The following is a 12,524-nucleotide window of genomic DNA, read 5'->3' as shown; positions in this document are numbered from 1 at the left end:
CCATGAAATAGTTAACAAATAAATCAAATGTTCTGCTATAACTTGCTATTTAATTTACAAACCGTATGAATTTTAATTACAATTTTGCTTTTGAAGTGTTCAGGACGTTACCAACACAGCGACTAATTCTAAGACGCCGAGTAACATTACCAAGTTTCAGTAAACGACTGAGTTCACCTCGAAGAGGCCCGTTTCCCTTCCATTTTGTCAGTTTTCCTACATGCTGCCTGTGGATTAGACCAATGGCTCTGTCTTGTTGTTTTCTTCTTCGGCGCTGCAACTGGCGCCATCTAATGGCCGACGGAGAAAATTTCTTCCGTCTGCACGCCTACTCCTTTCCAATCAGTAGGTACGTAAAGCGTCAACTGGAAGCTGGTTAAACAGGAACCCTCACAACAAGGGTCCCAACAATTAGGGTTAACGTGAAACGGTTTATTAAAGTTGCCTTTATTTGTGTGGCAATACTAGGGGGCGAACTTCCTGAGAATGCATGATAGTATCAACCCTCACTTAAATTTGGAAATCTTTAAAATTACAGCTCTCTGTCGTATAATCAAGCATTTTCTATTGCCAGTTGGTGGGTGAGATTCTCCTGCCCGCCAGCCGCGTGTTTCTTGGCGGCGCCCCGCTCGCTGGCGACCGGATTCTCCCTTCCCACCGTTTGTCAATGGAGATTTCTCATTCAAGCCGCCTCACTCCGGCGGGGAACCCAAGGGCTAGTTATGCGCTGGCGGCGAGAACGGTAAATCTCAAAGACCTAGAATTCTGACCAGGATTTCCTTTGATGATGCGCCACGCCGCCGAGAAACCCACGGGAGGGGGAGGGGAACATGAGCTGGCAGTGGGAACAGAGAACCGCAACGGCAGGAGAATTTCAGCAACTCAGACCAGAGGTCCATTAGACATAGGAGCACATTTAGGCCATTCGGCCCATCGACTGGGCTCCGCCACTCAATCATGGCTGATATTAGGTTTGCACTGGAGTGCTGAGCTTGTGGCATTTGAGTGCTACAGTGAGAGTTTGGTGACTGAGGGAGTTAGGTGAGGAGGGAGTAAGGTGCTCCTTACATTTCATTTCCTATATTTATCAAAGAGCATGAAGGGAACCAGGAGTTTAGAGTACAGCTGACTGGAAGTAGAGTCGGAGGGCGGAGGTCCAGTTGGTCCAAGGGGCAGCTAATTCTGTAAAGTAAGAGGGGATTGAGGCTAGGGCAGTTGCATGCTCCTCCTGTAGGATGTGGGTGGTGAGGGATACCACCGGTGTCCCCGCTGACTATACCTGCGGGAAGTGCACCCAACTCCAGCTCCTCAGAGACCGTGTTAAGGTACTGGAGCTGGAGCTGGATGAACTTCGGATCATCCGGGAGGCAGAGGGGGTCATAGAGAAGAGTTACAGGGAGGTAGCCACACCAAAGGTACTGGACAAGAGTAGCTGGGTTACAGTCAGGGGAAAGAAAACTAACAGGCAGACAGTGCAGGGATCCCTCGTGGCCGTTCCCCTTCAAAACAAGTATACCGTTTTGGATGCTGTTGAGGGGGATGACCTACCGGGGGAAGGCCCCAGCAGCCAGGTCTCTGGCACTGAGTCTTGCTCTGGGGATCAGAAGGGAAGGGGGGAGCATAGAAAAGCAATAGTAATAGGAGATTCAATGGTTAGGGGAATAGATAGGAGATTATGTGGTTGCGAGTGAGACTCCCGAAAGGTATGTTGCCTCCCGGGTGCCAGGGCCAGGGATGTCTCTGATCGTGTCTTCAGGATCCTGAAGGGGGAGGGGGAGCAGCCAGAAGTCGTAGTGCACATTGGTACCAACGATGTAGGTAGGAAAAAGGGTGTGGAGGTAATAAACAAGTTTAGGGAGTTAGGCTGTAAGTTAAAGGCCAGGACAGACAGAGTTGTCATCTCTGGTTTGTTGCCGGTGCCACGTGAAAGCGAGGCTAGGAATAGGGAGAGAGTGCAGTTGAACACGTGGCTGCAGGAATGGTGTAGGAGGGAGGGCTTCAGGTATTTGGATAATTGGAGCGCATTCTGGGGAAGGTGGGACCTGTACAAGCAGGACGGGTTGCATCTGAACCAGAGGGGCACCAATATCCTGGGGGGGGGGGGGGGGGGGGGGGGGAGAAAGGTTTTCTAGTACTCTTCGGGAGGGTTTAAACTAATTTGGCAGGGGAATGGGAACCGGATCTGTAGTCCAGCAACTAAGGTAGACGATAGTCAGGACGCCAAAGCACGTAGTGATGCAGTGGGGAAGGTAATAATGACAAAGGAGAGTACTTGCAGGCAAGGAGATGGGTTGAAGTGTGTATACTTTAATGCAAGAAGCATCAGGAATAAGGTGGGTGAACTTCAGGCATGGATCTGTACTTGGGACTACGATGTGGTGGCCATCACGGAAACTTGGATAGAAGAGGGGCAGAAATGGTTGTTGGCGGTCCCTGGTTATAGATGTTTCAACAAGATTAGGGAGGATGGTAAAAGAGGTGGGGGGGGGGGGGTGTGGCATTGTTAATTAGAGATAGTATAACAGCTGCAGAAAGGCAGTTCGAGGGGGATCTGCCTACTGAGGTAATATGGGTTGAAGTTAGAAATAGGAAAGGAGCAGTCACCTTGTTGGGAGTTTTCTATAGGCCCCCCAATAGCAGCAGAGATGTGGAGGAACAGAATGGGAAACAGATTTTGGAAAGGTGCAGAAGACACAGGGTAGTAGTCATGGGCGACTTCAACTTCACAAACATTGAGTGGAAACTCTTTGATCAAATAGTTTGGATGGGGTAGTGTTTGTGCAGTGTGTCCAGGAAGCTTTTCTAACACAGTATGTAGATTGTCCGACCAGAGGGGAGGCCATATTGGATTTAGTACTTGGTAATGAACCAGGGCAGGTGATAGATTTGTTAGTGGGGGAGCATTTTGGAGGTAGTGACCACAATTCTGTGACTTTCACTTTAGTAATGGAGAGGGATAGGTGCGAGCAACAGGGTAAGGTTTATAATTGGGGGAAGGGTAAATACAATGCTGTCAGACAAGAATTGAAGTGCAGAAGTTGGGAACATAGGCTGTCAGGGAAGGACACAAGTGAAATGTGGAACTTTTTCAAGGAACAGGCACTGGGCGTCTTTGATATGTATGTCCCTGTCAGGCTGGGAAAAGATGGTCGAGTGAGGGAACCATGGTTGACAAGAGAGGTTGAATGTCTTGTTAAGAGGAAGAAGGAGACTTATGTAAGGCTGAAGAAACAAGGTTCAGACAGGGCGCTGGAGGGATACAAGATAGCCAGGAGGGAACTGAAGAAAGGGATTAGGAGAGCTAAGAGAGGGCATGAAAAATCTTTGGCGGGTAGGATCAAGGAAAACCCCAAGGCCTTTTACACACATGTGAGAAATATGAGAATGACTAGAGCGAGGGTAGGTCCGATTAAGGACAGTAGCGGGAGATTGTGTATTGAGTCTGAAGAGATAGGAGAGGTGTTGAACAAGTATTTTTCTTCAGTATTTACAAACGAGAGGGGCCATATTGTTGGAGAGGACAGCGTGAAGCAGACTGATAAGCTTGAGGAGATACTTGTCAGGAAGGAAGATGTGTTGTGCGTTTTGAAAAACTTGAGGATAGACAAGTCCCCCGGGCCTGACGGGATATATCCAAGGATTCTATGGGAAGCAAGAAATGAAATTGCAGAGCCGTTGGCAATGATCTTTTCGTCCTCGCTGTCAACAGGGGTGGTACCAGAGGATTGGAGAGTGGCGAATGTCGTGCCCCTGTTCAAAAAAGGGAATAAGGATAACCCTGGGAATTACAGGCCAGTTAGTCTTACTTCGGTGGTAGGCAAAGTAATGGAAAGGGTACTGAGGGATAGGATTTCTGAGCATCTGGAAAGGCATTGCTTGATTAGGGATAGTCAGCACGGATTTGTGAGGGGTAGGTCTTGCCTTACAAGTCTTATTGAATTCTTTAAGGAGGTGACCAAGCATGTGGATGAAGGTAAAGCAGTGGATGTAGTGTACATGGATTTTAGTAAGGCATTTGATAAGGTTCCCCATGGTAGGCTTATGCAGAAAGTAAGGAGGCATGGGATAGTGGGAAATTTGGCCAGTTGGATAACCAACTGGCTAACCGATAGAAGACAGAGAGTGGTGGTGGATGGCAAATATTCAGCCTGGAGCCCAGTTATCAGTGGCGTACCGCAGGGATCAGTTCTGGGTCCTCTGCTGTTTGTGATTTTCATTAACGACTTGGATGAGGGAGTTGAAGGGTGGGTCAGTAAATTTGCAGATGACACGAAGATTGGTGGAGTTGTGGCTAGTGAGGAGGGCTGTTGTCGGCTTCAAAGAGACATAGATAGAATGCAGAGCTGGGCTGAGAAGTGGCAGATGGAGTTTAACCCTGACAAGTGTGAGGTTGTCCATTTTGGAAGGACAAATCTGAATGCGGAATACAGGGTTAATGGTAGGGTTCTTGGCAATGTGGAGGAGCAGAGAGATCTTGGGGTCTATGTTCATAGTTCTTTGAAAGTTGCCACTCAAGTGGATAGAGCTGTGAAGAAGGCCTATGGTGTGCTAGCGTTCATTAGCAGAGGGATTGAATTTAAGAGCCGTGAGGTGATGATGCAGCTGTACAAAACCTTGGTCAGGCCACATTTGGAGTACTGTGTGCAGTTCTGGTCACCTCATTTTAGGAAGGATGTGGAAGCTTTGGAAAAAGTGCAAAGGAGATTTACCAGGATGTTGCCTGGAATAGAGAGTAGGTCATACGAGGAAAGGTTGAGGGTGCTAGGCCTTTTCGCATTAGAACGGAGAAGGATGAGGGGCGACTTGATAGAGGTTTATAAGATGATCAGGGGAATAGATAGAGTAGACAGTCAGAGACTTTTTCCCCGGGTGGAACACACCATTACAAGGGGACATAAATTTAAGATAAATGGTGGGGTATAGAGGGGATGTCAGAGGTAGGTTCTTTACCCAGAGAGTAGTGGGGGCATGGAATGCACTGCCTGTGGTAGTAGTTGAGTCGGAAAAGTTAGGGACCTTCAAGCGGCTATTGGATAGGTACTTGGATTAGTGTAAAATAATGGAGTGTAGGTTAACTTCTTAAGGGCAGCACGGTAGCATTGTGGATAGCACAATTGCTTCACAGCTCCAGGGTCCCAAGTTCGATTTCGACTTGGGTCACTGTCTGTGTGGAGTCTGCACATCCTCCCCGTGACTGCGTGGGTTTCTTCCGGGTACTCCGGTTTCCTCCCACAGTCCAAAGATGTGCAGGTTGGGTGGATTGGCCATGAAAAATTGTCCAAAATTCTATGATTAACCTAGGTCAAAAGTTCGGTGCAACATCGTGGGCCGAAGGGCCTGTTCGGTGCTGTATTTCTCTATCTATATGTTTCATAGCCCCATTCTCTTGTCTTCTCCCCATAGCCCCCATCCCATTATTAATCAAGATCCTATCAATGTCTATCTAAGGCGAGCTCAGGGAGGACAGAAACCTCCCCATGGAGCAGAAGGGCAAAAGCTCGCTTGATCTTGATTTTCAGTATCTTAAATACACAGTGATTGGGCCTCTACAGCCTTATGCAGCAAAGAATTCCACAGATTCAGCACCCTCTGTCTGAAGAAGTTCCTCTTCATCTCAGTTTTAAAGGGTTGTCCCTTCAGTTTGAGGCCGTAGCCTTAAGTTCTAGTTTTTCTTACTAGTGGGAGGAGTGGGGAGGGGTTCAGTGATGGTAATGCCATCGATTGTCAAGGAGAGGTGGCTTGACACTCTCTTATTGAAGATAGTCATTGCCTGGCACTTGTGTGGCGCAAATGTTCCTTGCTACATGTCAACCCAAGCCTGGATATTGTCCAGGATTGCTGCATTTGCACGTCAAATACGTTAGTGTCTAAGGACTCACGAATGATGCTGAACATTGACCAATTATCAATGAACATCCTCACATCTGACCTTATGTTGGAAGGAAGGTCATTGATGAAACAGGCGATGATGGTTGGATCTAGTGCACTACCCTGAGGAACTTATGCAGTGATGTTCTGGGACTAAGATGACTGACCAACAACCAGAACCATCTTCCTTTGTGCCAGATACGACTCCAACCAATAGTGGGTTTCCCTCGTGATTCCGACTGACTCCAGTTTTGCTAGGAAACCTTGATGCCATACTCGATCAAATGCTGGCTTAACGTAAAGGGCAGTCACTCTCACCTCACATCTGCAGTCCAACTCCTTTATCGATGTTTGAACCATGGCTGCAATTAAGTCAGGAGCTGAGTGACCCTGGCAGGACTCAAACTTAGCGTTAGTGGGTGTGTTATTGCTAAGTTAGTGCCGCTTGATAGCACTGTTGATGACTCCTTCTATCACTTTACTGATGATTGAGAGTAGACTGATAGGGCAGTAATTGAGCAGGTTGGATTTGTCCTGATTTATGTGTACAGGCCACACCTGGGATATTTTAAACATTTCTGGGTAGATGCCAGTGTTGTAGCTGTACTGGAAGAGCTTGGCCAGGGGTGCAGCAAATACTGAAGCACAAGTCTTCAGTACTATTATCAGATTATTGTCAGGGTCCTTACCCTTTGCAGTATACAGTGCCTTCTGCCGTTTCCTAATATCACGTGTGGTAAATCAAATTGGCTGAAGACCGGCATCTGTATGCTGGGGCCTCTGGAGGAGACCGAGATGGATCATTTACTCGGCTGAAACTTATTGAGAATGCTTCAGCCTAATCTTTTGCACAGACGTGCTGGGCTCCATATTGAGGATGTGGGTGCTTTTTGAGCCTCCTCCTCCAGTGAGTTGATTAATTATCCACCATCATTCACGATTGGACTTGACAGGACTCGTAGTTCGTAGATCTGATCCATTGGTTGTGGGATCACTTAGCTCTGTCTATTTCTTGTTGCTAATGTTGTTTGCATGCGAGTAGTCCTGTGCTGTAATTTCCCCAGGTTGCACTCCTTTACTCTTCATTGAACGAGGGTTGATCCACTGTCTTGGTGGTACAGCCAGAGTGGGGGGTTTTGTCGGACCATAAAGTTACAGATTGTGGCTGAATACAATTCTGCTGCTGGTGTTGGCACAAAGTGCCTGATGGTTGCCCAGTCTTGAATTGCCGGATCTTTTCTGAATATGTCCCATTTATCACAATGGTAGTGCTGTACAATACGATGGACTATATCCTCAATGTGCGATGGTCACCCAAACCTACACTGTCATGAACAGATGCATCTGGTTCAGGCAGATTGGTGAGGTCTAGTACATCTGTCCTATATCTATCTCCCCTCAATTTAAAGCTATGTCCCCTCGTGCTAGACGTGGACACCGAGATCTCTCTGCTCGTCCACACTACCAAGAATCTTACCATTAGCCCAGTACTCTGTCTTCCTGTTATTCCTTCCAAAATGAATCACCTCACACTTTTCGGCATTAAACTCAATTTGCCACCTGTGAGCCCAGCTCTGCAGTTTATCTATGTCCCTCTGTAACTGGTAACATCCTTCCACACTGTCCACAACTCCACCGACTTTAGTGTCATCTGCAAACTTACTCACCCATCCTTCTACGCCCTCCTCTAGGTCATTTGTAAAAATGACAAACAGCAGTGGCCCCAAAACAGATCCTTGTGGTACACCACGAGTAACTGGACTCCAGTCTGAACATTTCCCATCAACCACCACCCTTTGTCTTCTTCCAGCTGGCCAATTTCTGATCCAAACTGCTAAATCACCCTGAATCCCATGCCTCCGTATTTTCTGCAATAGCCTACTGTGGGGGACCTTATCAAATGCTTTACTGAAATCCACATACACCAGATCAACTGCTTTACCCCCATCCACCTGTTTGGTCACCTTCTCGAAGAACTCAATAAGGTTTGTGAGGCACGACCTACCCTTCACAAAACCATGTTGACTATCTCTAATGAAATTATCCCTTTCCAGATGATTATATAATCCTATCTCTAATAAACCTTTCCAATACTTTGCCCACAACAGAAGTAAGGCTCACTGGTCTATAGTTACCGGGGTTATCTCTACTCCCCTTCTTGAACAAGGGGACAACATTTGCTATCCTCCAGTCTTCTGGCACTATTCCTGTAGACAAAGATGACTTAAAGATCAAAGCCAAAGGCTCAGCAATCTCCTCCCTAGCTTCCCAGAGAATCCTAGGATAAATCCCACCCGGCCCAAGGGACTTATCTATTTTAACACTTTCCAGAATTGCTAACACTTCCTCCTTATGAACCTCAAGCCCTTCTAGTCTAGTAGCCTGTATAGAACATAGAACAGTACAGCACAGAACAGAACAGGCCCTTCGGCCCTCGATGTTGTGCCGAGCAATGATCACCCTACTCAAACCCACGTATCCACCCTATACCCGTAACCCAACACCCCCCCCCCCCTTAACCTTACTTTTTAGGACACTACGGACAATTTAGCATGGCCAATCCACCTAACCCCCACATCTTTGGACTGTGGGAGGAAACCGGAGCACCTGGAGGAAATCCACGCACACACGGGGAGGACGTGCAGACTCCGCACAGACAGTGACCCAGCCGGGAATCGAACCTGGGACCCTGGAGCTGTGAAGCATTTATGCTAACCACCATGCTACCGTGCTGCCCAAAAGCTATCCTTTTGCTAGCGACTGTCCAAGCTATCTCAGTATTCTCCTCGACAACATTGTCTTTTTCATGTGTGAATACTGACGAAAAATATTAATTTAGCACCTCTCCTATCTCCTCAGACTCCATGCACAACCTCCCACTACTATCCTTGACTGGCCCTACTCTTACCCTAGTCATTCTTTTATTCCTGACATATCTATAGAAAGCTTTAGGGCTATCCTTGATCCTACCTGCCAAAGACTTCTCATGTCCGCTCCTGGCTCTTCTTAGCTCTCTCTTTAGATTCTTCCTAGCTAACTTGTAACTCTCGAGCGCACTAACTGAACCTTCACGTCTCATCTTTACATAAGCCTCCTTCTTCCTCTTGACAGGTGTTTCAACTGCTTTAGTAAACCACGGTTCCCTCGCTCGACCACTTCCTCCCTGCCTGACAGGTACATACTTATCAAGGACTTATATACTTATATACTTATCAAAGTAGTGTCAGGAACGTTATCTGTAAGGTATTATTCTGTCAGAATGACGATGAGCATTCAAAAGTCAACCACAGTGTCATAGATCTGGAGTCACATGTAGACCATGATTTCCTTCTGTAAACAACATTCGTAAACCATCTTGGGTTTAAACAATAATCGACAATGCTTTGATGGGACTTTTAATTCCAGATATTCATTGGGATCAATTTCCACCACTTGCTGGTGAAGGATTCGAACCCTGTTCCCGAGAGTATTATCCTGGGTATCTGGATCACCAGTTCAGTGACAATAAAACTACACTCACGTCTCCCCTTCCTTCAGCTTGTAACGATCTTGACAGTGGGCTCACAAAGACAGCACGAGACCGTCAGTAGAGATGGGGAGAAACTACAGCTTCCCTTCTTTCGAGGATGTAGAGACTTCCAGCAAGATTGTCTGGAGATTCTTTTTCAGGATTCAGGATAATCTAAGTTTACAGCAAAGGCATGCTGGACACCTACTGATCTTAGAACAATAAAGCAATTGTTTCAACAAGAGAGCGAGAGATAGAAACTGTTCCTACTCATTTCAAGGTCTAATCACTTCTGCCCAATTTTCTCAAAAAGCATCACGCAGGAACCGATCATTGACTGTTGTCAGGCAGAATACTGTTACTGGATAACCTACCAGTTGCCTGTTAGCCAATCGAGCCAACTTCCTCCAAAGTTGGTTCCTCAGATCCACTCGGCGCCAAAGAGACTGACCTCTCCTCAAAAAATATTAAACCTTGCAACACAATGTCCTGACAAGCAGGCTGCTTCAGCTTCTGCTTTAAGGCACATCCCGATTATTGGTCCAGGGACCAAAAATAATATAATAAACATAAAGGAAATGGGCACAAAAGAAATAAACAGGAAGAACTCCTACAATTGTAAACAATGAAGAGGACAGCGTAAAATTGAAGATAACATAGACAAGTTGGTGGAATGGGAGGACTGGTGGCAGATGTAGTTCAATACGGAGAAATGAGAAATGATAAATTATACATTTTGGTAGGAAGAACATGGAGAGACAATACTAAATAAAGTTGTGTACTCCAAAAGAGATTCTGAAGCAGTCGAATCTAGGCTTATATAAGTCATTAAAAGTGGCAGGAGACGTTGAGAGAGCAGTTCATAACACATACAGCATGCCAGTCTTTACTAATAGGGGCATGAAGTATAAGGGCAAGAAGGTTATGTTGAACTTGCATGAGGCACCAGTTAAACCTCAACTGCATACTGTTCTGGACAATGCATTTCCGGAAGGATGTGAAGACATTGGGGGAGTAGAAAAGGGATTTAGCATAATGGTTCGAGGTTGAGAAACGTCTGCTATGAAGTAAAATCGTAATAATTGGAACCCTTTCCAACAGAGTAAAGAAGGCTAAGATGAGATTTAACAGAGCTCTTCAAAATCACGTGGTGTCTGCACAACTTAGATAAGGCGAAACTGTTCCCATTCCTGAAAGGATCGACATCGAGAGGCCACATATTTAAAATAATTGGCAAAAGAAGTTGAAGGAATAATGGAAAAAACGTGTTTACACAGGGAATGGCTCGGATCTAGAATTCACTGCCTGAGAGTATGGGGAGGCTGCTTCAATCGAGGCATTCAAAAGAGAATTATTTGATTAAAAAATAGACAATTGGCAGGTTTATGGGGAGCAGGGAGGAGGGTGGCATGATGTGAAATGCTCATTCGGAGAGTCGATGCAGATTTGCTGGGTCGAATGGTCTCCTTCTGCGCTGTAAGAATTCTGTGAATCTGCGTGAACTTGGATGACAGCTACACAAGTGATCTCTCCAAGTAAGGGTTCACTTGTGCTGCCTGCAAGAACGTTGCTTCGTTGTCAGTCGTCCACAGTATGATTAACGGGCCGGATTGTTTGCATTTGGCACATTGTGCGTCAGGGAAACACGCAAATCCTCATAGAACGATACAGTACAGGAGGGCACCATTCTGCAATTGTGCAGGCACAGCATGCCTTGCATTGAGCAACACTCGCGATAACTTTGAGGCTGGTGTACTTTAACAAGGCCTCATTCTACGATTCTGTGGATTCCTCGGGATACATTACGAACATGAAATGACAGTCCATCACGGGCCCAGTCATCCATTCATTCATTGTATGCCGAGAATTAATTCGTCCTGCTGTAATACATTGCAAGTATCATATTGTAAGCACTATAAAGCACTAATAAAAGTATGAGGAAGAGCTAAGCAAGTGTGCCCCAGTACTCCACATATCGATGGGGCAGACCAGAATGGCATATTTCCTTCCATAAATTAGACTTGTCATTGAATTCGAATGTGCATTACCTTCGGTCGACTGGATTGCCAATCCAATGATAATGCCACGAAACCACTGCCACCCAAAACGTAACATCAGATCTGCTTCAATATTTACGAAGAAGTACCATAGGGACATCAGAGGAGGAGGATATTCGGCCTCCCGAGCCTGTTCCACTTTTCAATTACATCATGGATGACCTGTACCTCAACTGACTTGCTTCTGTAAACCTTTATACTCTGATTTAACAAATATCTATCGACGAAATTTTAAATCTCCCCAAACTGAATCGCTTTTTGAGATTTTGTACAGTTTTCTCACGTGAACGCCGATTGCCAATTTTAAGATTCTGCCTCCTTACATTGGACTTCCCCTCAACAGGAAATAGTTTATTTATGTCCACATTATCAAATCCTTTAATATTCTTGAACATCTCAATTAATATCATCCCTTTATCATTTGAGTTCAAGGGAATGCGAGTATACTAGAACATAGAACACAGAATTTACAGTGCAGAAGGAGGCCATTCGGCCCATCAATTCTGCACCGGCCCTTGGAAAGAGCACCACACTTAAGCCCCACACCTCCACCCTATCCCTATAACCCAGTAACCCCCCCAACCTTTTTGGAACTAAGGGCAATTTAACATGGCCAATACATCTAACCTGCACATCTTTGGACTGTGGGAGGAAACCTGAGCACCCGGAGGAAACCGACACAGACACGTGGAGAACGTGCAGACTCCGCACTGACAGTGACCCAAGTGACGAACCTGGGACCCTAGCGCTGTGAAGCAAACTTACTAGCCACTGTGCTACCGTGCTGGCCTAATCTAAGTGAACTGTCCTCTTACTTAAAACTTTTTATTCCTGCTATCTTTTGATTTCTGCAATCTAACGCCTCAGAACTGGTACCAGGGCGTCAGTACACAGCACACATTAGAGTTTTAGATCATTGTTTGTTCCTCTGTTCCACCCATATGGTCTCCATTGGATACTTTCCCCACATTACATTCTCCCTCACCAATGCGGTGATAGTATATCTAATCAGTAAGGTGACTCCATCCCCTCCACCATCTTCCCTGACCCTCCTGTAAATGTTATAATCAGGTGTATTTATTTCCCAGTCC

The sequence above is a fragment of the Scyliorhinus canicula genome, chromosome 13 (assembly GCF_902713615.1).
Source record: "Scyliorhinus canicula chromosome 13, sScyCan1.1, whole genome shotgun sequence".
Lineage (NCBI taxonomy): Eukaryota > Metazoa > Chordata > Chondrichthyes > Carcharhiniformes > Scyliorhinidae > Scyliorhinus > Scyliorhinus canicula.
This window is presented reverse-complemented; position numbering follows the sequence as displayed.